General features: G+C 43.4%; 1 protein-coding gene across 4 annotated transcripts in view; it reads left to right on the top strand.

The window, feature by feature from the left end:
• Nucleotides 1-25491, top strand: part of LOC126412854 (sorting nexin-27) — a 324126-nt gene that overhangs the window by 172318 nt on the left and 126317 nt on the right. The gene's annotated exons all lie outside the window — the stretch shown is intronic.

The following is a 25491-nucleotide window of genomic DNA, read 5'->3' on the forward strand; positions in this document are numbered from 1 at the left end:
GCTTTTTCTCTGTTGAAACACGTTTTCACAGAAATGGAAACCGAATAATTCATAATTACCCTATTAATCCCTAATGAGCCACCCTAGGCCACTGGTATCATTTACCAAAATAATCAGAAAATATCCCTGAACAGTCACTATAATTTTGTCGGTAGATGTTCGGTTCGCCCTCTATTACTCAGATATTAACAACGCGGTTTCCGTATCGTAAAAGAACCCGTTCGATGTGTTTGAGAGAAAGATCATGTCGATGCTGATGAAAACAGTGCATCACCTGATCGATACTTGGCGAGTACCTTGCGCACGAACAGCAACATACTGCCGGTAATATTGCGAGCCCCTCTTAAAACTGGCTTAAGGCCGAAAATGGTTGTGCTGAAACATTAATAAATTGTAAAACGGTGTGCCTGCGATGGATTCGTAGTTGTATCATTTTCACTGTGTACAGCAGCTGCAGAATTAAACAAGAACAAAATACCTAGGACTACTTCTCTTTGGAATTGAAGTTCACCTCGGAATTTATTTTCCATCATAACACAGACATCTTGTTAGACTGTCTGCATCTGAGCGTTCGAATCGCCGTTCCTATTTAGATTATGACCCTAATTTCTGGATATTGTGAAGTTACTCAGTAAAATTACCATTAAATGAAATTTTATATACAGGGTGTTACAAAAAGGTACGGTCAAACTTTCAGGAAGCATTCCTCACACACAAAGAAAGAAAATATGTTATGTGGACATGTGTCCGGAAACGCTTGCTTTCCATGTTAGAGCTCATTTTATTACTTCTCTTCAAATCACATTAATCATGGAATGGAAACACACAGCAACAGAACGTACCAGCGTGACTTCAAACACTTTGTTACAGGAAATGTTCAAAATGTCCTCCGTTAGCGAGGATACATGCATCCACCCTCCGTCGCATGGGATCCCTGATGCAGCCCTGGAGAATGGTGTATCACAGCCGTCCACAATACGAGCACGAAGAGTCTCTACATTTGGTACCGGGGTTGTGTAGACAAGAGCTTTCAAATGCCCCCATAAATGAAAGTCAAGAGGGTTGAGATCAGGAGAGCGTGGAGGCCATGGAATTGGTCCGCCTCTACCAATCCATCGGTCACCGAATCTGTTGTTAAGAAGCGCACGAACACTTCGACTGAAATGTGCAGGAGCTCCATCGTGCATGAACCATATGTTGTCTCGTACTTGTAAAGGCACATGTTCTAGCAGCGCAGGTAGAGTATCCCGTATGAAATCATGATAACGTGCTCCATTGAGCGTAGGTGGAAGAAAATAAAATGAGTTCTAACATGGAAATTAAGCGTTTCCGGACACATGTCCACATAACATCTTTTCTTTATTTGTGTGTGAGGAATGTTTCCTGAAAGTTTGGCCGTACCTTTTTGTAACACCCTGTATAAGAAAATCGAATTACTGGTTTGCGAGCGTCCGCCCACAACGTAATTTCCACAAACTTCAGAACTGGAATAAGTCCGCCCGTACCGCAGAATCTAAAACAATACTGACTGAATGTGCTTTTGCTTTATCTTCTCTTCTTAACTGAAACAATCATGAGCAATAATACCGAACTAATTAAGAAATTTCACGAAGATTTCTTTTTTCGGACAGCCTTGGCTGGTTTATGAGAGCGGTTTCCTCATAACACGGTTGTGCCGAGCTGTTCACGTTAAACAACTGTTGATTTCCCGGGAGACCCGCAGCGGTTGGACGTTGACCTCCTGTCAAACTGGGACCTGCTCTCTCGTGACCCAGTTACACGTACTTTACAGAGCCGAAACGACAGTTCGCCCTTTCGCCGCGAGGAGGCGTGGCTATGCAATTCATGTTACGGAGTCTGTATAGGCCTATTCTTATTAATATTAAAGAAACGCACAGTACATACGGAGAGATACTACACGAAACATAATAAACTCCTGTCGTTCACAGCTTTTTTCTTTTTTTTCCCTAGCTGTATATGCATGTATTCGTCGCAAACCACCTTACGGTGCTTGGCGGAGGGTAGTTCTGCTGCCACTATCTACCCCTCCCTTCCCGTTCCCTGTACCATTCGCAAATGGCACGCGGGAAGAAAGATCGTTGGTAAACCTTCCCATGAGCTCAAATTTCTGATTTTTTGTTGTTGTCATTTCCCGAAACATTGTAATATGTTGCCCGAATCAGCGCGGAACGTACTCTCTCGAAATATCAAATAAGAAACCTCTCTGTGATGCAGAACACCTCTCTTGTAGCATCTGCAACTGTAGTGAGTTTATAATTGACATAACACGATCGCGCCGACTAAGCGACCATGTCATCCTAGTATCTGGCTTTCCCACAGTTAAAAATGATCATTCCGTTTTAACTCATCCCTAGGTATTTTACTGCAGTTTCTGTTTTTACTGATTTCTTGCCAATAACGCAACCGTACGTTAGTGACGTACTTCGTATATTTATACGCAATAAGTTATTTTTACGTAAGTTCAACTGCCAGGCCGTGCATCAGTCACGTACCCTCTGCGGGCCTTCGTGCTAATTGTTGGTCTTCTTGCGTTGATATGTTCCTATAGGTGACAGCTTCGTGTGAGGACTACCTCACGGGACCTTCGATGTTATCCTCGAAATTATTTATGTTTGTTGATGGCCCCTGGGGCACTCCCCAAATTATTTTTACATTTGTCGATTTTGTTCCTTTAAGAACAAGAGTTCTGTCTGCAAGGAAGTCCCACATCCAATCACAAATGTGGTCGGATACGCGGTAAGCTAGTATTTTATTTACCAAATAACTGTACAGAACATCATCGAATACCTTCCGGAAGCCAAGGAACATGGAATCAACCCGGGTACCGATGTCAGTAGTGCTCCGGATTGCGTGGATGAACAGAGCGAGCTGGGTTTCACAATATCGCTCTATGCGGAGCCCGTATTTGCTTTCGTGGATGAGACATTCGTTCTTCTGAAAGTCATACTACTTGAGCATAACTGATTTTCCATAAGTTCTGCGCCGGCTGATGTGGCCGTCGGTTCTAGGCGCTACAGTCTGGAACTGCGCGACCGCTACGGTCGCAGGTTCGAATCCTGCCTCTTGCATGGATGTGTGTGATGTCCTTGGTTAGTTAGGTTTAAGTAGTTCTAAGTTCTAGGGGACTGATAACCTCAGCTGTTAAGTCCCATAGTGCTCAGAGCCATTTGAGCCATAAGTTCTGCAACAGATTGACGTCAGACAGGGTAGACCTATGATGATGTGCGTCTGTTCGATTACGAGCTCCTCGTCTCGGCCGTGAAGGCCCAAGGGATGTCGACCGACCATCGTGTCATCCTCTGCCAGTGGCGTGATGCGGATGTGGTAAGGAGGCCATGTGGTTAGCACACCGCTCTCCCGGCCGTTTTATCGACTTTCCAGACCGTGGAGCCGCCACTACTGGGTGAAATAGCTCCTCAGTTGGCATCACGGGGCTGAGTACACCCCTTACCAGGCCTCCCACCAAAGAAAAATCGTTGGACTTCCTGCTCCGAATGGTAGTCAACTACCTTGGCCACTCAGCAACGGAGGCTGACATCTGTCCGATTACCCATCTTGGCAATAGGAATGATGTGCTTTTTTTTCCTCATCGTTAGATATCTTCCGTTGCTCCATACCGTACGATAATCTACTGCTAGAAGAGGAGCAAGTTCTCTCGCATAATCTGTATAGACCCTCACAGATATTGCATCCGGTTCAGATGCCTTGCTACTGTTAAGTGATTTTAATTCGTTTTCTGCCACTTATCGCATTGTCTGCCATTTTAGCAGTCGTACGATGATTGAAAGTGGAACCGTTTTGCGATCGTCAACATAATACGGCTCTTTCATTTAAACTTCATATCAGATGTCTGACAGCTGATGTTCAGTTAATTGCGTAATGGAAGCTTTATTATTCGCATGTATGAATAATTGTTCCCGATGAGTGCGGAGCACGTTTTCTGTTGTTGCAATTCATCGGGGCACACACTCTTTTTGGCATTGCATTGAAGCCTAGCAATATTGTAGTAGCATTTTCATTCATAAAATACAGTTGTTCGTGCTCGCGTGGGTTGGAAAAGCGAGGGTGCTCCAGGAGGAAAGGGAAGGTCGAGACCACCCCATTACAGCCTCACAGCTGATTTCGTTATAACTGTGAACTGAATTTCGTGCATATTCGTAAACTGCCGCCAGTGATCCGTTTCACAGTACGATCCCACATATTTTTAAATTGTGTGTATTATGAATTTCTGTATCGCTGAGGCCTTCCCTGAGTTTTAGTGTCTGAATTACAAACATTTGTACACATAATTATGTACACGTCGTTAGCTGTTCGGACGCTGAGGCTGCGGCATACGTTACGATCAGCGCGTGCTTCTCTCCACCTAGATTCACATGTGGGCCATCTTGTAACCCAGCCACTGCTGCCTGCAGCTTCATGAGAAGCAGTAGCTCGACCTTTGCGCAACTTTTAATTGATTTGGCTGCAGGTGACTTGACTTAGTTCAATAATTTTTGAGAAAAGTGCTCGGAAATGAACATGTCGTTCCTGGTGGCGATGTCAGATGCCTTCACATTTTTCGCTACAGTCACTGGGCATCAGATAAATCATGCACTCTGAGAAGTATCCATTGGTGGTAGAGTTTCATGACGACATGATATTACAGATTTTTATAAAAAAAAACTGAACACAGTACACGAAGTACTACGTTAAGAAACAGAACTAGACCGTGTGTGAAGTGGGTAGTTGACTTGCATTTGTTCATTTTGTACAATAACGTGAGCAAAAAGGCCACCGTATTGGTACCAGCCCGTGCAATTTTCATCTTACCCTCGTTCACAGTCACACGTTTTTGTATCGCAATTCTGCATCATAGTCAGACCAAGTGATCGGTGGAATTTGTAACCCCTTTCCGTTACTATTAGTGTTGGAACCACATTACTGTCGTTATGGGTATGAGATGACTGCAGTAAAGCTTCTGTATTTGTTGCGAAACCGAAGCTCTTAACTCCGAAGCGGCAACGCTCGCACCTTCCGAATACCTCTGGCGCGTTGCCACTGGACGTGAGCAGCGTATGCAGTTGTGGCGGTCAACAACTTCGTAGTTGCTTGACATAGACGTATCACGTACCAGCACTGGTCATGTTGTGCGCACCTGGGCTGACTACTAATTGCGCATCGTCTGCGTACTCTTGTATATTTCCGAAATACTAATAATCTTCAGAACCAATGTTTTTCCAAGGGTAGCAGGAATGGCTACTTAAAATTTCGCATTTTGCCGCACGTCCTTACAGTTCGCTATTGAGTAAATGACACTGTTGATAATAGTGTGAGCTCTATGAGGACGTTTATCCTCGAATACCCGTTGTCATTTTCCAGAGCAGTGGTCTGTGACCATATCGAGTAGGGGAGAACAGCAAAATAACTAATTACTTGGACAAGTTCATACTTATAGACAGCACGATCATATTGATGTTACAAACGCTTATCAATGCGCCGCTGTTGCGGCCACTTCAGTGTGCGTTAGGTAATTGTAGTGTACGTTATTTGACGTTATAATTTCCACAGCATTCAACATAACTTCTTGTGGACATAGTAGCTATTTGGTTAGTCTTTTCTGTACTTGACTTAGTCGCACAATAGGTGTTTTGCAGCCACTATTCATTCATATCATATTCTTGTTTAACTTAACTGACTGGGACAAGATGGTGACCTCGTCGTTTGTTAAGCACTGGTTATTTTAAGCAGCTACAGTCGCTAATGCGGTCGTCGGGTTCAAAGAATGTGGGATCAAATCTTTTGAACCCCATGTGTTGAACAAGCATGATTTTACTGCGCCGAAAACACCGTCTTCTTGTTATGGGCAACTTCAAGCTGCAGCACCAGATCACAGCAACTCCTGATGTTCCTCCTGATAAATATCTTGTAGGGATAAATGAAGAACCAGTATCTTCAATAACTGATGCTCCTTTCGACCCGAATTAGCACCGAAGTATTTTAGATTCCAAGCCACTCCCTAAAAAAAAAAAAAAAAAAAAGGCAATGTGTGTAAAAAAAATAAAAAAAAGATACACCAACTTACGCAAAGTGCAGTGTTTCATCAAGCTCTCCTAGGAAATATATATTAATTGACTTCGAAGCACACAAGTTGGGACAAGAATATTTAAAGCAGCGGAAGAAAACCTCCGAAGAACGTACGATGCGGTGTCCTACATACCAGAATACTGGGCAGAGTGTTGCAAATAGCGCATGTGGTGGCATGATGACTATTCATATTCTGGAGGAGGAAAATTTGTGTTTGATATTTGGGAACGAAATACCCACATCTTGAATTACGTGAATTTGCAACGCAATAATCCTTTAATTATATGTTATTTAAAAAGAAATACATGGAAGTGTATCGGTAATTAATGTACTGTCCTATAATCTCTTCATATTTTTGGCCCACAGTCTTGTAATAATGTTTGAATTACTGTCTATAATCTTTTCATATTTTTGGGTCACAATCATGTTACATTATTTGAATAATGTTTCCGCCATTTGACTGCACAACGTCTTTGTTTTATATTACTATCATGATTTTGGCCTTAAAGCCATTATCAAGTACAACACTGAAAAAAAATTTTGCACAAATGCATAAAAAGTGAGAATGAACAAAATTAATCAGTGTCAGATTAAAAATTACCGAAATAATGCTACTTACATGTTGTGTATAATTAGACTTTAAGTGAAGTCATCGTCAGGAGCTATTGGACTGGGTGTTCCAGCCTGTAAATAGTACAAAAGCAACGAAATGTGTGGCAAGTAGGTAGCAAACATGTTTTCCATCTATCAAACAGTTGAGACACAGAAAACACCAACACACTAGTTACATGTGCAGTGAACATGGTCTGTAAATATGCTATGGAAGTTACGGACTGACTGACGAAATTCACACACAACACAGTTTTTCCAAAGATGTTTGACTTAATGCACCTATGTGTTCATCTTTGACCACCAGTCAACCAGTAAGTTCCACAGTATATTTTTAGACCATGTGCACTGCACATGTAACCACTGTATTAGTGGCTCAATTGTTTTGTGGCTGGAAAACATGTTAGCTATCTGTCTGCCATACATTTCGTTGATTTTGTTCTTACCAATACGCTGGGACACCCAGTTCAGTAGATCTTGACGATGACTTCACATAACAAACTCCAATTAAACGCAACATTTAAGCAGTATTATTTCGATCGTTTTTAATCTGACAATGGAACGGTAAACTGACATTAAATTTTGGTTTTTCACTTTTTATGCATTTGTACAATTTTTTTTCAGTGTTGTACTTGGTAATGGCTTTAAGGCCGAAATTATGGTGGTAATATAAAATAAAGAAGTTTCTACAGTCAAATGGCGGAATTATCTCTCAAACAAAATACTGTCCTATAGTTTCAAACAATAAAATTGTATTCCACTTTTGTCAACTTGTCCCGTGAAGACGATGCTTTTGCATTAATTTGAAAAAAGAAATTGACAAAATAGTGGTGATAAAGTTTAATACAACTGTGTAGTACAGACTAGAAGGCCAGTCTATTAAAACACACAAATAAATAAATTGAAATGAAATGAAATGTTTGTTTGGCACTTATTGGTCGGAATATCCCCTTCGAGGTTCGGCCGCCGTATTGCAAGTCTATTTAATTGACGCCACTTCGGCGACTTGCGTGTTCAAATGGCTCTGAGCACTATGCGACTTAACTTCTGAGGTCATCAGTCGCCTAGAACTTAGAACTAATTAAACCTAACTAACTTAAGGACATCACACACATCCATACCCGAGGCAGAATTCGAACTTGCGACCGTAGCCGTCGCTCGGTTCCACACTGTAGCGCCTAGAACCGCACGGTCACTACGGCCGGCGACTTGCGTGTCAATGATGATGATGAAAATGATGATGGACACACAACAACACACATCACCCAGTTTCCTGCCGGGAATCAAACCCGGGCTCCCTTGCGTGTTAGGCGGTAACGCTACCGCTGCGCTGCAGAGGCGGACAAATACGAGTAAATAAATTAATTAAAATGGATAGGCGTTAACGTCGTCGCCTTGTTCGGATTTTGCGTACCTTTCGTCCCCATAAATGTTACCACAGTGAAAAACAGGACGACTCAGAGCAGCCGGCCGAAGTGGCCGTGCGGTTAAAGGCGCTGCAGTCTGGAACCGCAAGACCGCTACGGTCGCAGGTTCGAATCCTGCCTCGGGCATGGATGTTTGTGATGTCCTTAGGTTAGTTAGGTTTAACTAGTTCTAAGTTCTAGGGGACTAATGACCTCAGCAGTTGAGTCCCATAGTGCTCAGAGCCATTTGAACCATTTTTTTTGACTCAGAGCAGCCCAGAATATATTGTGTAGACAACATATGACTGTTTACGATGAAACTTCAAAAAGTATATTAGACCTTATTATGATAGATCAAGTAACTTCAATTGAATGCTCCACTACACTTGAATGTTACCTATAAAAAATGTCACTATGTTTCGGCATAATCGCCAAGTCTGTATAAACAACGGTCGGAACGTACTACCTATCATCCAACTGCACGACGATAGAAATCCGCTCTTTGTTCACAGAGCCATTAGAGAACCCCTGTGTGAACGCCAAATTGTCAGAAATGTGCAGTTGCTAGGAATCAATTCCTAAATTACGTTTGCATTGTCGTATGTGGTCGAAGTCGATGGCCTTTCTACCCGATCAGCATCAGCCTCTTCTGTACGGCCATGTTCAGATTGTTAGCTTCATGTCACTGTGAATCCGTACGCAATGTAGAGGTTTTTCTCACAAATATCGTACTATCGCGAGTACTTTAACTTTGAAGTACGTTTCCAGTTGCCGCTCCATTTTACTCGCACGCTCTGGAACACCTGTTATCCGTATCGCACAGCATTGTGTCTATGGTAAATCCAGAACATGTACCCTTTTCTGACAGTGCGATATTTGTGTTACGCAATGGGATTAGCGTGGGACGACGTGTGTAACTTAGTTTTTGAAGTCCCCTCGTGTGTGCTCGCCACATGTTTGTCATTTATCCTGAAGGCCTTAACACCATTCGTAAATAGTTCGCAAAGGTGACAAGAACGCGTGAGTGCAGGAAGGCGAGCCGCTGTTCAGCTTTCCAAGATATCTCAGTAAAAGCTATCTGTTTAACGTAATACTCTTTAGAATAATACTCCTTCCAATACGGCTGTTAACTTGCACTGTGCCAAATAACATAATTCTTTTTACATTCTTCGGTTCACCTTCATACTTCTGCATATCATTCTTTGGGAGTAGTTCTGCCCTTTTTCTCCCTCTTTTTCAGTTTGCATCCCAGATACATACTTGTTGTGCCGTGCTGTGTATTCAGGTTTCGCGAAGAACTGACTGCTTGCTTGTTTCATAATACGTCCTTCAACAGGTCATTATGCACTACGTTTTCTTCGCTTTGTTTGCTGAGAGAGAGAGAGAGAGAGAGAGAGAGAGAGAGAGAGAGAGAGAGAGACGGCACATTTTTTTTTACTACTTGATGGAAACAGTACAGTGGGTGAGAGAAGGAACTCGCTTTCCCACTGCAGCCTTTGCGCAAACGCTTGGCGCGAATAAATAGACGATTTCCTCAGAAGTGTTACTGCGAAAATCTTCACTCCTTTCGATGTGGCTTATAAATGTATAAAAGGGTGTGCCCAAAAGTAATTAGGGTTTCGTTGTTGTTGTAGGAGGTGTGGTAATGGCACTACTATTTGAGTTGTAGACTACATTACAGGCGTCGTTTTGAAGCAGCTCACCAATCATAATTTGCACGGAAGCGCCAGTCAGCAGGTCGTGGGTAGCGGTGCTGACTCTGGAACCCAGATTCGTTTTCTGGAGGGGTGATTCTTTACTATTCCTGTCTTCCCGACCTTCTTTTTGCATTTTTTTTGACCGTTTTTCGCTCCCGGCGTGGGACCGATGACTTCCTGTTCGCCCTCTGTCTCTCTCTCTCTGTGTGTGTGTGTGTGTGTGTGTGTGTGTGTGTGTGTGTTTTGTCGTTATCATCATTTCGTCATCGTCGACGCGCAAGTCGCCGAAGTGGTATCAAATAAAAACACTTGCACCAGGCAGCCGAATTCCCTGGAAGGGGATTGCGACCAAACATGGCGTACACACATTTGTCAGACCATCATTGTTTTCGTTAACGCTGTTGTGCGTGTTCAGCGGTTTTGCAGTTGCAAAACAACGTTCTGAAACGAAATTCTGAAGCAGTGCTTGCTGCAGCGCAAATACTGTGTGCATAGTAAAAAAGCCTTTACTTAAGGGAGTACTGAAAGTGCCCACGGACCGACACGAACAGACACACAATATAACGAAAACAAACGTACTGCATGAAAACTAATGTGAGAAAAACGTTGATTTCTTTGGTGGAACAGAACATGTTTCACCAAGAATTATTGTTCCCCTAGGTACAACAATCCAGAAAAAATCTGCCTGCGCTGTGGCGGTGAAACAACTGGTTCCTTCTTGACAACAGCGCTCCCAGTAATGTTGTCAAGGCAGTCTTAGGCTTCAAACAAAATTACGAAAGCTGGGTACCTGTCGTACTGAATAGTTTGTCAATTGACCCAAAAAGTGTCTAGCTGAGGCGTCGACGTCAGTAAAAGGAATTTTAGGTTTTCTCCCTCTCACGGCAGTTATACCACAGTTAGCGCATACATATAAGTACGGCGACCCAGAGACATAATGTGGGCAACGTTCAGACCGCAAAACCATCGAGACTTCAATTACAGTTCGCCGCATCTCTTAAGGCTCTACTGATAGGGAAATAATAGCAGGTTTCTGTTGTTTACGACGTTACCAGGTGTTTTCTTATATGAGACTTTCGCGGCCTTCGGCTCCCAAGCCATTGCCGGATTTCCTGCTTACACACGGTCGAGTCACATCAATGTGATCACCGCCTGTGTTCGACGTCAACATGCAATAACCACGCACAGACGGCCGATGTCAGTACTAGCAGTGGAGAGTGTATAAAATGTGTCGCGCGGGGGGAGGGGTACGCAGAAAACAGTGCAGTCGTTGCCGTAACCCGAAAACAGAGCGCCTTGTCTGACGTCCAAAAGGGCGTGTTGATTGGCTTTCGTACCAAGTGGGAGCAGCATTTCTGAAACGGGTAACTTTGTAAACTGTTCGCGTGCCGCCGTGTTTAAAGTATATTGTGCATGCCAAAATGGCGGCATTTAAACCCGGCACCGAGGCTAGGATGGACAGATTTTCAAATATATATATATATATATTACCGCGGCAAGAGTAACGATATTTTGAAATATCGATATTTTTTTACCCATCCCTACGCGTGAGAAGTCTCGGAAGTGAAACACTTCAGATATGTATTCTGCGCCTGAAATATTGTACTTACCATAAACATTTCTGACAACAGGAGTCCATTTTCCATTAAATACCAGTGCACTAACGTGCGTGACTTTTGTGCCGAGTCTACATTACTTTTACAGTGCGTCTGTCATTTCTTGATCCAGGCACTCTGAGGGGTAAGGAGATTGCACTTTCTGTCTTGTAATTGGGAACGGGGGTGTAATTTCCACCGTTCTCCTACAGTGCTGTCACCAAATGTGTGCGTTTTGCACCTCATACCTATCATTTGCAGTGGAAGAAATGACACATGGAAGTAACAAACTTTCGTGAATATTCAGTATAGGTACAAATGTGGTGCTCATTTGTAGTACTGAATATGAAATTAAATTAAGCCCGTTGTAAGACTTTTACTATTACATTGCAAAGATTGGTAGTAGCTTGATTGGGAAAGAAATCTGCCGATCAGAACTGTGGTAATATGGTACCTATGAGTCAAGAAACGACAGACAATAAAAAATAGTGTAATCGATATATCGATAATTTAGATGGTGTCAACATATATGTGTGTTACTGTAAAGAATATCGATTTATCGATATTTTTTGCTCATCCTTTGTAAGCTCTGCACTATAATATTCTGTATGAAACTTAGCCTAAATTTAACTACCATCTCTATTAAACGTCTAACAAATATATTGCTTCCTAATATCTACATCTCACGAAAAGACTATGAAGATAAAATAATCAGGATTCGAACGTACACTAAGGCCTACCAGCAATCGCTCTTCCCGTGAACTATTCGCGACTACAAGAGGAAAGGGAGGAAGTGATGGTGCTACACAAAGTACCCTCCGGCACACACCGCAAGGTGGCGTGCAGAGTATAGATGAAGACGTATTGGTTGCTCGTAAAACTTCCATTGGTTTGAAAAATTGTATTATTATAGAAACTGGGAAAATTGATCCGCACTATTTTAATAACAACGCCTACAGTTAGAAACTAGCAATAAACATGATATAAGAATCAATACAGCACTGCAGAGACAGTAACGTAGCTGTTGCTGTGTGGTGTGACACACATGTTCGTGGAGTGTGCAAGACCTACCCACGCCTAACGTATACTGTAGTTTCTCACTGCTGTCCTCAGACGTCGCGCGGGATTGGCCGAGCGGTCTGAGGCGCTGCAGTCACGGACTGTGGCGCTACAGTCACAGACTGTGCGGCTGGTCCTGGCGGAGGTTCGAGTCCTCCCTCGAGCATGGGTGTGTGTGTTTGTCCTTAGGATAATTTAGGTTAAGTAATGTGTAAGCTTAGGGACTGATGACCTTAGCAGTTAAGTCCCATAAGATTTCACCCACATTTGAACATTTTTGTCCTCAGACACCTGTTGTGTTACCGACTGGTACCATACCTAGTGTGGAATTATCCGACGAAACGCTGAAGCATTGAAGAACAACGCGCTATTTGCTTTAAAAAGTTAAAAATTGGAAGAGGCGCAACAAATTTGCGACTTCATAATGATAAGGAGAAAACATCCGCATTGATCCTTGGAAGAGAAGATGAATTTAATTGTTTTACATATTATTTTATTGACTTGGTAGAAATTTGAGATTCTAACTGAAACGTTAATTTTGTATTTGATTCAGGTTGAAAAATTACTGCCATCCAAAAGTGACAATGCAGGAAGTCATCAACTAGTGATCTTTGTCTCTCTCTGTTGCCACGGCCATCTCCTTCAACTTCAATATTTGCTGGCGACAATGAAACCAATTTCGGTTGTAGCGTCAGACCCGTATTGTGATATCATATTTCTTCACTTTCATTGGAAGTTTTCAGTCATTGTTCGAAGTCTACGTTTATTACTGGAAATAGTAGCAATAAGAAAACGAAAAATCGGGTTACTTTCAGCGGTTTTAACAGTCAGGTTAAACTGGAGGCGAAAAGAACTGTGTGAAAGAAAACCGGTTGTTTCAGAGAGAGTCCTTGTGCTTACACTGTGGGGTTAGAAACACCAAGCTCTCATAGGAGCAAAAGAGGATTTTCATTAAATGACATGTAGGCTGCCGCACACGACTGGTGTGTTATGCAAGTAGTAACGGCATGACTTGGAGGGGCCACACGTGCAGATGGGCAAGCCTGAACAGTGAGAGGAGGGAGGAGAAGGTGGGTAGTGAGAGTTGGGAGGAGGACATGGATAGAGATAAGGGGGGGGGGGGTAGAGGGGACGGTCAGAGAGGAGGAGGAGGAGGAGGAGATTCTCGGAGAAGGGGGAAGAAGGGGTACGATAGAGAGAGTGGGAAGGAGTAGTTGGACGGGAGAGGGGAAGAGGAGGTGGAAGGAGTGGGCTGAGGATGAGAGTGTCCATAGTGAGGTGGAGGACGAGACAGATAGCGATAAGGGAAACGATGCAGAGAGGTTGCAGGAAGACGTAGATCAGAAAGAGGGTGGAGGAGAGTGGACATGTGATACACGCATTACATGAGCCATGGATAGATACACTGTGGCGACAACAGATCCCAGTAGTTGATACAGCATAAGGAAAGTCTTCAAAGTGTGTGGTGCTTCGCACAGCTTTCGAGCGAAGTTCAAATGGTTCAAATGGCTCTGAGCACTATGGGACTCAACATCTGAGGTCATCAGTCCCCTAGAACTTAGAACTACTTAAACCTAACTAACCTAAGGACATCACACACACCCATGCCCGAGGCAGGATTCGAACCTGCGACCGCAGCAGTCACGCGGTTCCGGACTGAAGTGCCTAGAACCGCACGGCCACCGCGGCCGGCTAAGGTCGAGCGAAGTGCTATGGAGTACAAAATCAAAACTTTAGCTATGAACATAACACCACTTTCCCACTGTGACACTGCAGAGGCAGTTCACATTGCCTCATTTACAATTACAGGAAAGAATAAACAAACACTCCACATCTGCTGCACAGTGAGACGGGTGGGTGGGTGGGAGGGGAGATGGATAGAGAAAGGTGGAAGGAGGAGATGTGTGCAATATGTGTCGAAGGCGTACAGGCTGGCGAAGCCGCGAGAAAAACGCTGTGTTTTGTGTGTGTGTGTGTGTGTGTGTGTGTGTGTGTGTGTGTGAGTGAGTGTGTGTGTGTGTGGACCCGATTATGAAATGCAGATTATGAGTAGCAAGAAAGTAATTTCTGAAAAAGACGAGTTTGTATATATATAATGTAAATTAGAATCCCCGACAGGGTTTTTCTGTCTGTATGTGAAGGCTAATCTCGGGAAGTGCTGTAGGGATTTTGAAACATTTTTCACTTACAGCTATACTGATTAATGAGGAAGCTCTGTGTGTATCACAAGTCGTCGAGCCGTGTATACTACATGGTACCTGTTCAAAGCCGGGGCGGCTCGCTCGTGGAATGTATATTTCAAGTGTTAGGAAGTCTTTTCTATGGAAGTGAAACGTGGCCGATAAACAGTTCACACAAGAAGAGAATAGAAGCTCTTGAAATGTAGTTCTTGAGAACAGTGCTGAAGATGATATGAGTAGATCAAATTAATGAGGAGGTACTGAATCGAATTCTGGAAAAAAGAAATTTATTGCACAACTTGACTGCGAGGTTGGTTGATTTGGGGTCGGGGGGGGGGGAGGGAGGGAGGGGGAGGGGGGACCAGTCAGCGAGGTCATCGGTCTCATCGGATCGGGGAAGGAAGCCAGCCGTGCTCTTTGAAAAACGATTTAGGGAAATCACGGAAAACAAATCAGGATGGCCGGACGCGGGTTCGAACCGTCATCCTCCCGAATGCGAGCCCAGTTTGATAACCACTGCACCACCCCGCTAGGTTGGACTGTAAGAAGGAATCGGTTGACAGGACACATCCTGAGGCATGAAGAAATCATCAGTTTGGTAATGGAGGGAAATGTTTGGGGAGGGGGGGCGGCAAACATTGTAGAGTGAGATCTACGCGTGAATCAACTAAGCAGGTTCAAATAGATGTAGGCTAAAGTAGTTACGCAGGGGTGAAGAGACCTGCACAGGATGGACTAGCATGCAGACACGTCAAACCAGTCTTCTGACTGAAGGCCATAACAACACGTGCACCATGTACATTATTCTCAAAAGGCGATGTTACGGAATAGCCCTTATGGATTTTCTTCGCGCATATACTCGTAGAATTTGAAGTCCAGTGCCCGAACATGTTTCTTAAAGCAGTACGACGCAAGCCTCGAAAACAAAAAAAAAATTGTTGTTGAATATTGGAAGATTTCCGTACAGCGTTAAGTCCAAAACATTTGTAGCAGTTATTTAATTCCCGTATTTGTTATCAAATGGAAATGTTGGTTAACACACATTGAATCTTTGCACTTTTAATTTGTAATTACTAGCCCTATGAAAACAAATTAAAATTTGTTACTGACGGACGAAATGAAAAAGAAAAAAATTATATTCACCAATAACACTGCTCAACTTCTACAAATCAGTATGTATTTTATTTTCTGTTTGATGTTTCGCATATTTTGCACCAGATTTTAATTTATTGTAGGTACTCATATTTGCATTGGTAATGAAAACTAAAAAGATGTATTTTTTTATATAAAAAACGTTTCCCCCCCGCGCGCGCGCGTTTGTGTGTGTGTGTGTGTGAGAGAGAGAGAGAGAGAGAGAGAGAGAGAGAGAGAGAGAGAGAGAGAGAGAGAAGGCGCTTGCTTGTCACACAACAGGAAGAGTCAGTGACAGTGGTGCGACCTTGTTGGGCCACCGCGTGCTCTGGCCCGGCCCAGCCCCGGAGCAGAGCGCTTTATCGCCGTGGCGGAAACAGACGATGAAATTACAGCGTCAGCGGACCGCGACGCGCATCCGCCTACGAAACGCCGCTCTGCTGACCACGTCTGTGTCAGCGGAAAAAAATAACAGCACGAAACACCAACGTAACAAATTCCTGGAATAGCCGTGCTCACTCATTGTGGCTTGAAATTTGCTCCAGAGTTCCCATGTCAAGTGATCGTTCTCACCAGTCTGACAACACGCTGAGAAAAAGAGAACAGCTTGCGACTGGCTGATGAACGACGAAACCGTACGTCAGTCACGCATAATTTCATTGCGGTAAGGGTAAATCACTTCCGTTTAACGGAGAACCATTCATTTCACCGAAGTGCTCTGACGCGGGACTGTATTAAATGTGCTTATTACTCTGCAGTGTCCAGACGAAGCTCAGTCGAGTTTTAGGCAAATTATGAAAGCACTTTAGAAAATGCTCGCGGTTTATGGATCTGAAACCTTCGAGTAGGTTATTGCTCGCAGCATAGGTACGTAGGTGCTAACACGCCCCTTTGATAGAGTCATTTAGTTTGAACTTGCCATTAAAAATGTAACACAATTAGCACTCCACTGCTCCTAGTAGGTAAACTGTATTTTTTTATTATTCATTTCCACTCGGAGGTTCTACGTGTTGTACCACTCCACCTGCCGCACGATGAGTAGCGAGGCATAAGAAGTTCACGAATACTATCAGTCCCATTTTCTGCGTAATATACCCGCGAAAGTAACCGAGCTAAGTGGCATATTGGAAAGGTGCTGGACTCGTATCGGAGAAGACTGCAGTTCTAAACCTCTGTACTAAAATACAGATTCAGGATTTTCCGTGATTATTTTTTTTCCCCGAGTAGCTTAAGAGAAATAACGGGACAGTTCCTCTAAGAAGCACGGCTGCTTTCCATGCCCGTTATATCCCATTGCGAGCTTACACTCCATGTCTGCGTTGTTGACGGGACGTTAAACCCTGATTTTCCTTTTCGCGAACATTTAGTTTTAAGGAAGTCTGTTTCTGTTTGCACCTGAACGTCTCGAATGTTGGCCACGTGGTATGTGGGGTGATACAAGTTGTACTTATTATGTCTCCTTTCAGGAGATGGGTTCATGCAATGTTAAAAGCATATGATTAAATGCCTCGCAACGCCAGAGCTGTTGAGTATGTCTGGTTGCACATTACACGATTTCGCTCGTACGGGAAAAAACTGTACGGGCAAATTTTCTTAGTCGAATTTTGAAGAGCATGAGACCTTTCACATTGTACGGCTAAAACACGGGCACGATTTTTAGTCGTGTTGCAGCCGTCCAGTGCCACTGACGGCACCGGCACGGCACCGTGCCGTACTCTCGGCTCAGTGGCCCACGTGACCAAGTGCACGCTTTCGCACTACACGATTTCGGTCCTACGGGAGTTGTCCCCAGTCTACGCCTCAGCCATTTGCGGTTATCCAACCGCAACCATTTTTAAACATTCAACAGCCTCCGTTTCCACCTCAACAATATGCAGGGCCTAGTTTTTCCAGTCAGATTACAACTAGCGTAGAAGAACATTCCTTGTATCAGCGTAGGCATATATGTGGATTGCAAAATCATTCAAAGGAAGCACACCATTCAACGCCTCTCCAAAAAAAGTACACAATCCAAACCAGAAACACAGTCATCATCATATGACATACACGAAATTGTTCACAGTGACTCTCCACAAAGTGAAAATGTTGGAAGTCCGTCTATTTCTATTTCAGGTAATTCCATGTCCCGATTTCTTCAACTGATATCATCAATTTGTTTTTGGAACGTCAAAAATAATCTACCCAAACAATAAACACAATGAAATCCATAATTTGATCAGAAACCTACAATGTTTGTATTTTCCGAATTTCATATTTGTTCATAATTGTATTTTTATTGATAACATAACCCCAAATCCAGCCTAATAATTACAATCGATAATTTTACATGGGTTTTATTGTTTTGCCTACTACTACAATATCACCTTACTGCATAACCATCTTTCCTGTTTGTATGGTACTTTGGTGAATAGAAATATAATAAAAGAATTTTTATATATAGACTTCGAAAAACTACAGCAATAAAAGTTTATACATGTATTATTTAGCTTCAGTGGCATATTTGTTCAAACACCAGTAGTATCAAAGCTGTATTTAAAAACTTACCTTAAAGTCAAAGCCAGCATTTCAGTAGGCTATATACAGTTTCTGAATTGCGTATTTTGGCGTTGCAGAACATTCTTCAGTTTCCCGTGCAATTCATCGAGGGAGCCAAATGACATACGAAAGTAGTTAAAAAACTTTCGGTCGTCGTTTCTCAGGTCTAAAAATAATGTGTAGAAAACCCCGACTTTCTCACGTCTCAGATTAATTGGATGAACCCAGTGAAGGCGATAGCGCCTTCGTCTTCTCCGACGTAGATACAGTATCCATAACGCAATGACTTGTTCACGATCCATAATAAGAACTGTACCAGGTCACACTTTGAAGGGAACTGATTTTCTTGTTTAACGTTTAAAAATCGTTCAGTGTGAAAATCAACCGATTACGATTTAATCCCGTACGGTTTTTTCCCATACGGGAGAAATCGTGTAATGTGCAAGCAGCCTATACGTGCAATACCCGTTTCCTGACTCGGCAACCCACGAGAAAGGCCGCAGCTCTGCTTTGATCCATCCGCACCTCCTCTATAGATTCTGTTTGGTGAGGACGCCAGAGACGATAGTATAACGGGCTGGGTGGGTGATTGTTTTTACTCTAGACCGAAGTTATGAGGCTTCGCGATAATATGGTTGTTGAACTGTTGTCGTCCAGCTTTGAACTGGCAAGAGACTTCCAGCTCTGTGACTCTAGTATACTTTATGAAAATTACCTGTACTCTACAGTCTCGGCGACTTTTGTCATCAACACATTTTGCCCATGGCGTATACTTTATATCCTGAACTGAAGTACTCGCATTTCACTTACTTTACACGGTGGTTCGTCAAAATCGCAGTCCCTGTACGACATAGAAGATGGAGTGGCCTATGCGTCGGACAACCACGACCTGCCAGCGATCAAATGCTATAATGTCGCGCTTCTAGCAACCGTCACACCAGCGACCAACACATTGTCTGTCGATTCCGTCTTCACGTGTCATGGTGAGCTGTTCCGTTCGCCGTGGCGTCACGAGTGCTTTCTCTCGCACGTAGGAACTATTTCTGATTCGGTTGGTTGGTTGTTTGGGGGAAGAGACCAAACAGCGAGGTCATCGGTCTCATCGGATTAGGGAAGGAAGTTGGCCGTGCCCTTTCAAAGGAACCATCCCGGCATTTGCCTGGAGAGATTTAGGGAAATCACGGAAAACCTAAATCAGGATGGCCGGACGTTTCTGATTCGGTTTCATGTGCATGTTCAAATGGCTCTAAGCACTATGGGACTTAACATCTGAGGTCATCAGTCTCCTAGACTTAGAACTACTTAAACCTAACTAACTTAAGAATATCACACACATCCATGCCCGAGGCAGGATTCGAACCTTGGACCGTAGCAGCAGCGCGGTTCCGGGCTGAAGCGCCTAGAACAGCTCGGCCACAGCAGCCGGCTTGTGCATGTTGAAACAGTGAACTGCAACTCACATAAACTGATGACAGTGGAAAGTGTTACACTCAAAGATGCCCTTGTACTCTAGTATTTCCATGCTTTTGGGATATGTTAAATAAAATTTTATTCTTATCCGATCTTATTTTCAATAAACCCATGAAGAACGGTGAGAGTAAATGACGCGTGTGGAACGTTTTAGGTAGAGCCTGCAACACACTCAACATAGCGTGGGCAGAGGACGTGCATATACAGCTCGCCGTCACCTTTCTGACACTAAGAAATGTCGAATCATTGGCGTAAGGGACATGGCAGTATCATAGCGACAGATGTCCGCCCCGGTAGCTGAGTGGTCAGCGTGACAGACTGTCAATCCTAAGGGCCCGGGTTCGATTCCCGGCTGGGTCGGAAATTTTCTCCGCTCAGGGACTGGGTGTTGTGTTGTCCTAATCATCATCATTTCATCCCCATCGACGCGCAGGTCGCCGAAGTGGCGTCAAATCGAAAGACCTGCACCAGGCGAACGGTCTACCCGACGGGAGGCCCTAGCCACACGACATTTCCATTTTTTATTTATAGCGACAGATCGCGTAGACAGGCAGTTGGCTGTAATGCAGTGACTGCAGAACGTGTGGTAACAAATGGGCCCAGCACAGTAGTGTGACAAGTAGAGTAGACACGGGTACTTCCCAGAAGGACCACACAACTTGAAGATCGTTGGATTGTAGACTGGCTCTGACGAGTAGACGGATGACAACTGCTGAAATCCAGGTGGATATTAAAGACAGTGGGTTGCCGAGAACCGCCGGGAGCAAATTACGGGAAGCCGAGCTGAAGTCTCGAGTTGGCATGCGTCGTTTACAAAGACAACAGAGACTTGGGTGGGTATAGACAGTTAGCTGGGACTTCTGAGGTATTCTTTCGTGTTTAGCGACCTGTCTCGCTTCTGTATGTGCCAATCAGTTCGATAACCTGCGTGTCCAAAGACGGCTTGGTGTAATATCACCGGAACCAGCAGTTCTCAAGAAGCACACATCTCCATCCCCTGGAATCGTGACATTAGGAAACGTTGGGTATGGCAGTAGGACTGGTTAGGTAATTGTTGAAGGGAGGCTGAGTGGTTGTTAGTGTGTGGCAAGAAAGGCAAGTTTTCATATCTTTCGCGATCCGGATACCAATGGCATATTCCAGGTGGGTAAGGCAAAACCCCACAATGCAGTCCACACCTTGATTTTCCTGCCCGTTCCCGTGTGTCCATCAGCTACAGAGGTTTGAGACGCGATGGGATGACATATATTTTCATTAAAGCTTCTAGCTAGCTGTGTTCATGACATGACACAGCATTTTTTCCAGAATAGCAAGAAATTTCTCAAGATAACGTTGGGAGAAGATTTGCCTCCAAGCCCAAAAGAATGTGTGTGTGTGTGTGTGTGTGTGTGTGTATTCATGCCATGAGGGTCATAAATTACACTGATGTTGATTGTGTACATCAGTTCCGAATGGAATAAACGTTTAATTACTTAATAACCGTTATGCGATGAAGGCATCTACATATCATGGTGCCCTCCAACCAATGCTCAAGGTTGTTTATTACACTCTAGCTTAATTTAAACGTCATCATATAACAACTGGACGCTCGGTTGGGGATTCTTCTGAAGAACCCATCGATAAAAATCATGGTCTTGTGAAGAAGAGGGTGGTGTCAAGACGAGTGCCATTGTTAAGGGGACAATCATGTTGTCATGTGAACTGTTACGTGATACCTTGAATGACATTCTGTATAGTTAGGAAGACGTCGAGTGCACGTGGGTAGATTACTGATGTTTAGACAGCGATTGAGCAGCTTACAAACTCGGATCGTTTTAAAAGTTTTAACCATTTCTTGTATTACCTATGGCGTCGATATGTGGCTCAAGAGGAAACGTAGATCTATTATTGGCATTCGTCGCGGAAACGCTGATGAGAATTCAGTTGCAGGCACTGGAAGAGAGAATCTGTGGCTCCCAGAAAGGATTACTGTTATTATTTCGAGAACTTGTCTTCCAACAACAGTTAAGCATCATGTTCCTCCCTCCCACGAATAATTCGCAGTAATATGATAATTTCGGTCTTATGTGGAAGCTTATTGACAGTAATTTCTTCCGCGAATCATTCGCTAATGGAGCAGAAACGAAATGATGGAGAACTCATCATAAAGTGGCGTGCAGAGTACACATTTAGAAAAATAGCTAAGAATGGATTGAATAACTGTGTTTAAAAAACAGTTTCCTTGATGTCAGAGAATTTTTCTGAGCGTTCCTGTAATAAATATTAAATTGTCGTTGGCATTTGCAACACCTGTTTTCATGATGTAGTTGGATCTTCATTTGGTAATGACAGTAACGTCGCCTACATATTTCATGTGTGTACTTCACTGATCACTTACTGCATACGATGTTGCAGTAGAACAGTGTAAACATTTTTGGCCTAATCAGAAATGTTAGTTTACTTTTCCTTACACTGGGAGCCAGAGCCAGTCTCTAACGTCGTATCATAACTCATTAAGGTACACCCGACACTATTTTCGATTCGGACGTATACGCATTAAGAACAGCTTACTCTGTCTGCTGAGAAGTCCTCCATACACACTGGTTAAGATTCCGCAACTATGTATTAGATTTACGAACGAAGTAAGGGTGTGCAGCTGATTGACATTTGTCTACCTGAGGAGCTCTATCGCTGCTTCATTTTATTTTTGTTATGGTGTAACGTAGGATTGACACTGAACCTTCTCTGTTGTGGATTGGGTATGAAGTCAATGGGAGTCCTATCGAATGACCTCGTAGTGGTATGTACCACGAGCGGTGTTGAAAAATGAAAGTGATGTAATGAAGACGTCCGAAAAATAGTCAGTTGTGCTATTGCTATCGGGTGTCACTCATTTAGTCGATTACTGATCTAAGTAGGCAACGTTTTGTTATTGAAATGTGATATTACTGTTACTGGAAAAGCTGTGGATTATGTGAACATAGAATGGTATAAGTATCTGATTCTGTGACATAGGACTAGGCACAACGAGTGAGAAAGTATGGCACAGAGAATACACAGGGTCCTGCGGAATGAGCGTAAATTCGCGGAAGATAAGATTTTCTCTTGAAAGCCATTAAAATTTCGTAAGTTCGGTGGCAAGGAATGGCGACGTGAATTTATTGTAGAACCTTCGAACACAAATTATGTTCCATTAACTTACATTTGTGGATATTTTGATTCAAAAATAAAATGAGTTTATCAAAAATAACTGATTTAAGGGCTATGAAGTTAGATCGTGTTTCAAATTTGTTGATTATGTCAATAATTTTTTCGTTCTCTAGCGAACTGTAAGCAGTATGCGAAAATTTACATTTGGAACGAAGCAGAGGCATGAACTGTCTAATTCTTGATCGTTCTTTTTGCGGAGTAGGAGGTTCTTCCCAAGTTCAAAACGTGCCGAATTGGGAACCTGTTCTTAACTCGTGACACGTGTATGCAGCGTGTATGGGAATTAAGGGAAAGTCTGGAAAGAGTACGCAGTTAATATTTAACTGCTCATACCTGGTAGATGAGAAGGCTAAAACAAACTTTTCTGATAACAAATTATTGCTGGTTTATTTGGGAACGACATGTATCAGTTACAGCAGCAACCTGACTTTTAACATAAACCTTAGATGTCAACATATGTAAGACACTGCTCGTTCGGACTCTTCAGTTCTATCGTCTGGTAAGAGTACGCAGCATGTAGGCAAAGAGTGCGCACTAACATAAGTCACAAGAAAATTCACCAAGTTTTTCATAACCTGTTCATTCTTCATGCCACCATTGGGAGCAATTATCACACTTAATCCAGTCTTTCGTGGTTGGCTCTTTGCAAACTGAAACGCATCCTGGGCAATTCAAAACATCAGATCCCTAGTTGGATTTGGGCCTGATTGTTCCTGACGATGATGACGCAGTTAAGTCTAGATTAGCCCCTAAAGATTCTGCGTTGTTGGTACTGTTATTTTATCTCTTCTTGATTTTGTCTGCCTTATGTTGTACGTCTAAGAATGCATTTTTCTCGGATTTTTTTTGACATTTTCTTCTTTGATGTGAGTAGATCATATTTTGACAGTCGATAAATACTGAGTAGGCCTACGCCTGTCCGTACATCAGCCCACTGAACTTCATTTGTGTTACGTTCTTGTGTTTTCTCTGGTGACTGCACAGGTAAATCATCTGTCACTGAGGATCAGCATTTGTCCGTGGGCTCCTGTTAAACTCCTTTGCCTTCTTGAGTTGTTGAAAATTCGGCTCTCTCTGTGATTTCTGATGGAGAAAAGTCTTGCTCTGTGAAGACATCCGGACTGAACGGGAATATTCCCGTTCACTCGAAGGATTTCTCAGCTGTTGGGGTTGCGGCTACTCTAGAATATGCAGCTCCAAACAAAGCACTCACATCTGTCTGTCTAATGGGTCTTCCGGGATTAGTAACCGTTAGAAACGCAGAGGAAGGAAGGTGGGGTTAAGAGTACGCGATACGCCACAATGCTCAAAAATGTCTGAAATAGCAGTCTGCTTGATTCCGCTGTTTGTCGTACCTTAGTTTGTACCTCACAGAACGATGATTCTTTTGGCTAATAATTTTATTTTCTAGTGCATACGTAGCTAGTGCTTACTGCGTACGATATGCAACTTAAAATATTACGTAGTTTGAAACAAAAACTTACATTTGTCTGCTTCAACCAATAAATCTGGCGGAGCTCGTCTAGATTACATGTGACGGCGACAATATAGAACCAACAGCTGAATGTAGTTTTTCGTTGTCGGTCACTGTTGCCAATGTAGAGAAAATGCCCCTGCGTACTTTTACCCGACTTTACGCTACAGCGTAGTTACAATTAAACTGTCGCTATTTGAGAGGGCATCCATGAAAAACGAGTGGTCATAAGACAATGAAACGTTGTCAAAGCTTTTGTAAGGACCTGCGGAAGTGAAATAACGAATAAACCATTGAAAGAAATACATTTTAAAGTCAACACGAGAGCGGAACATTCGTTAATTGTGCACGTGTTTATTTCCGGGTTACAAACGTTACTCAATGTGACGACCATCTGCACCCACGACCGAGCGAGGTGGCGCAGTGGTTAGCACACTGGACTCGCATTCGGGAGGACGACGGTTCAATCCCGTCTCCAACCATCCTGATTTAGGTTTTCCGTGATTTCCCTAAATCGTTTCAGGCAAATGCCGCGATGGTTCCTTTGAAAAGGCACGGCCGATTTCCTTCCCAATCCTTCCCTAACCCGAGCTTGGGGTCCGTCTCTAATGACCTCGTTGTCGACGGGACGTTAAACACTAACCACCTACCTACCTGCACCCACGACTGCCTGGAATCGCACTAGAGATACCATTTCACAACTGATCACAGCACTTTCCGAATGATGGACCGGGCGGTGATCAGCTGTTGCGACAGAGCTCGTGCACTGCTGGAAGATAGCACAATGCATCCAGCATTCTCAATCAGGGCAACAGTAACATCTCCAGGAACAACTCTCAGATCGTGTCAGTTCGAACTTGTGAATCATGCTCTTCAACACCGGCGCGGAAAGAGGACCTCTCCGTTTTGCTTTAATGCGTAGATACCCGCGAAGTGCAGCAGCACTGTTGTTTTACGAGTGAGGCCCAGCTCACCTCACCTCATCCAAATCTATGTGCAATGATGCTCGTGTTTCAATCCTACGTCGCCGCATCAGTGCCGGCGCCTAACGGCAAGTCATGA

The sequence above is a fragment of the Schistocerca serialis genome, chromosome 7 (genome assembly GCF_023864345.2).
Source record: "Schistocerca serialis cubense isolate TAMUIC-IGC-003099 chromosome 7, iqSchSeri2.2, whole genome shotgun sequence".
In the NCBI taxonomy this organism is placed as follows: Eukaryota; Metazoa; Arthropoda; class Insecta; order Orthoptera; family Acrididae; genus Schistocerca; species Schistocerca serialis.